The sequence below is a fragment of the Elephantulus edwardii genome, unplaced genomic scaffold, assembly GCF_000299155.1.
Source record: "Elephantulus edwardii isolate Elephantulus edwardi_28Jun2011 unplaced genomic scaffold, EleEdw1.0 scaffold00286, whole genome shotgun sequence".
NCBI classification, from domain to species: Eukaryota; Metazoa; Chordata; class Mammalia; order Macroscelidea; family Macroscelididae; genus Elephantulus; species Elephantulus edwardii.
In genome coordinates this window covers 92,595-96,661 of record NW_006400036.1, presented here as the reverse complement: position 1 = coordinate 96,661, position 4,067 = coordinate 92,595, and positions in this window count along the sequence as shown.

Below are 4,067 nucleotides of genomic sequence, written 5' to 3'. Positions count from 1 at the left end.
TGACCCTTTACGGCACTTAGGGCACATCCCTGGTTGTCTTTTGGAGGGGTTGGGTGTAGGTGTCCTACTATCTTTCTGAGGACAGTCTCTCTTCAAGTGGCCTATTTGTCCACACTTAAAACACCCCTTTGGAGGACCTGATTGGTGGGAAGCCTTGGCAGTTTCTCTCACTGCAGCTACTACTGCAGCTGCAAGGCCTGAATTTGACAGTGGGCCTCCGATGTCCCTACATAATTTTAGCCAAACTTCTAACCCTTTTCCTTTATAAGGAGTTATTGTTCTCCTGCATTCTGAATTACATTGCTCAAAAACCAGTTGTTTGATTAGCGGCATAGCCATGTGAGGATCTCCAAACACTCTTCCAGCAGCTTCCACAATATGGGCAACGAAATCAGAAAAAGCCTCACTAGGTCCCTGGGTAATTTTAGACAAGTTATCACCAGCCTTCCGTCGGCACGGAAGAGTCTTCCATGCTCGAGTACATATATTATTGACTTGGTCATAGACGGCTTGCGGATAGCCAGTCTGTTGGTTTGCAAATCTTCCTTGACCTAGCAACATATCAGAATCCCATGCGGGCTGTCCTTGCCTAATATTAGTGGCTGCTTGTGTTACCGCAAATTCAATAACAATGGATTTCCAATCTAGATATTGGCCAGGGGGTAGACAGGTTCTTGCAAGACTTTGCCAGTCCCCAGGGGTCATGCAATATCTGTGAAGTGTCTCTACTTGAGCCATGGTAAATGCAGCATTGTGTCCGTAAGTCTTTACTGCCTCTGCTAATCTCTGCACTATTTTCCACTCTAATGGCTCATGAACTCTAGCCCCTTGTGCATCTGCAAAAACAGGAAACGCACCCATGATGGGAGGGGCTCGAGCCCATACCTCTGGGTAGTGATGACTGGCAGCTTCCTCCTTAAACCCGGAAAGGGAGGGAGCAGTTGGTGGTGGAGGAGCAGGCGGAGTTACAGGCGGAGGAGTGTCTGATGGTTTAGCGATCTTACTCAAGGCTTTTGTAATTGCTACCACTTCTTGGTCCTCCCCCTCCTCTGATTCTGAACTACTGGTCTCACTTCCCTTTTTGGTGGCTGATCATACTTCTTTAAGCTCCTTGAGAACTTCCTCTGCCTCTTGAATAGGAGACTTAAAGCAATCGCTGGGGCTATCAAGACAAGTCTGAACTATCGCCCATAATCCAATCACCCCAGGAGGCAGAGCTTTCTCTTTTTCCACCCTTTGTAAATCCTTGCCTAATTTCTCCCAAGACCCCAAAGTTAAATGTCCTGTATCGAGGAACCAGGGAGCCACTTCCTCTACAGTTTCAAAAAAGGTATTCAAAGTTTTTTTGTTTCCGTTTTAATCCTCGGGCTTTTAACAGCCGGCACAAAACTTCTTCAACTCTCCCTTTACATCCGGTATTACCCATACCTCCCCTTTTTGTGAATTGGTCCTTCTCTTTCCGGGACTTAATTGACTAGTCACTCACCTGCAGCTTTGACTTTGTTGTCCTCCGGGTCCCCGTATGGGCCACCAGATGTCGATGTTGCTTTCCAGCCCCGCCCCGCCCGCGGGATAAAGGGAAAACACGACACTGGGATTCGCTGCAGCTTGATACTTCTTTATTTTGGTAATGGCGGCAGCCGCCCCTACTTACTCCTCTCAGCCCCTTATATACCTTTTACCTGGATAACTTTTATACTAATTCCTATTGGCTCTTACTCTATTAACTATTCCTATTGGCTATTAACTCAATATTCCCATTAGTTTATAACTAACACTTTAACATATTCTTATTGGCTAAAACTTAACTTTATTTATCCAATCAAATTCTGCCACACTTACTCAATACCAATTATGTTTCTTAATACATCAACATCTGCAGCTCCTGCAACAAATGAAGGCCAAAAAATGTTTCAAATCTCCTGAGAACTAGAAACTCACATCCAAGCTGAATGAAACCTGGGCACAAGGTACATAAATAAAATTACTTCCAGGTCCATTGTAATCCAACTTTAAAACCAGTAAGAAAGTGATAAAATAGCTAACAAAGCAACAGGAACGGATCATGTGCAGAACAAAGCGATTAATGGTATGATTCCATTTTATATAAAATTCTAGAAAATGCAAACTTATCTATGGTGACAGGAATCAGATCAGTAGGTGCCCAGAATGAAAAGAGGAAGGGCAGAGAAAGGCAAGAAGAGGGATTGTAAAAGTACAAGAGGAAACACAGGGGTGATGAACATGTTTAACATAGTTAGAGCAAAGTCTCGTGGATGGCTTTAAGGAACAGAAATTTATACTGTCCCAGTTTAGAAATCTAGAAGTCTGCAATCAGGGCACTAGCTGCATAAGAAGGGGCTCCTCTCTGTCAACTCTGGGGAAAAGATCTCATCCCTTTTTAATATGTGTGAGCCAGGCATTCCTTGGCAATGGACCTGTGCTTTGGCCACTCTGTCTCAGACCTATGAGGTTCTCAATACAGGATTCATATGTCAAGTATGTTCTCCACTCCTGGCTGTTTTGTTGTTTTTAGAAGCCATTAAGTATGATTCATAACAATCCTATGAACAACAGATCTGAATCTTGTCCTATCCTGTGACATATTCATTATCTCTAACATCCTTTAGTCCATTTCCCCATTAACTGTGTGACTTTATCTGGTCGAAGACCTTCCTGTCTTGAATCTATAGACCCAATGTGAAACAGATAACCTAAGACTGCTGCCCCATTCAGTCAATATCAGGGGCCTACATCCAAGACTCTGGCAGTCTGGATAGGCAGATATGTAATTGGCAGCACTGAGAGAGCTTTTAAGCACTGGCCTAAAGCTGTAATGCTGAAGGGCCTACAGGCACACTTTACAAGTTGATATGGCAAAGAAATTATATCCTATTGCCAAATGTAAGTTGGAACCCACTAACTTACCTATTAAACCCCATAACTGTATGATTTTGTGAAGTGGGTGTAGCTGTTGCAATGGACTTGAAACATTGGAGAACAGTAGGACTGGTGTTGGAATTAGAAGTAAGTGCAGGAGGATGGCAGGCATATCAGACCTCAGGAATTACTTTTGTGTCATGGATACTCTTGATGGGGACACTCATCCACTGTAATCGAGGTCAGAACTGGCCGTTCGTCCCCATGCTAGCCTTGTACTTTGCACTACCCACATTTAATGAGTGCACTGGAGACATTTTCCTAGTGACCACATTTAGGGTTTAGGCCAACTACAGGCTCACCAGGGCATGCAACTCTCTTTTGGCACATCCTCTGTGAAAAAACACATTTTCAGTGTCAATCAAGAGTGGGTGAATATTTGAAACACAAAAGAGATGAGTGAATCTACTGAGTTTATTAAACCAAACGGCACCTCAAATCCACATTCTACCCACATGTCAAAGAGCACACATCAGCTCCCTGGTCATTTTTAATCGGCTTGAGCTCTGTATCATAAAGACATGCTCTGGAATCCTAGTGAGAAAGAACTGCACTGATGTTATTCATTTGAACAGTAATTATGGTAGTTCTATTAGAAGGCATTAAGCAAGCATGAAGTTCACCCCAAGAGCCGAAACTAACTTTCAATTTCAAAAACAACTGTAGTTTCTCCTTTCTCAATCTATGAAAATGCACAGAACATAAGTAATATAGAACAGAAGTAATTCTGCAGGTGATTTCAAAAGTTCAGTATTTGTCTAACATACTGACTGGACTGACATACCAACGAGGGTTTAAAGAATCTGGCTCTGGAGAGGACTTCTTCCTCAGATGGGATCTCTGATGTCCATCAAAATTTGAGCTCTTGCTGAAGCATTTCCCATAGCAGAAACATACTAACTTCCCTAATAAGCCCTATAACGGTGAATATGGCTGTGTGAAATGTGGGTAGTTTGCCATGGATTCAGACCCTGGAGAGTAGCAGGCTTCATTATGGAATTAAAAGTAAGTGTAGTGGCATGTGGGTATGTTGGTCCTCTTGGGAAATTGTTTTATGTTCTAGATACTGTTGATGGGGACACATTCCCTTTGTGGAGTTAACTGAGGTCAGAAATGGCTAGTTCTTT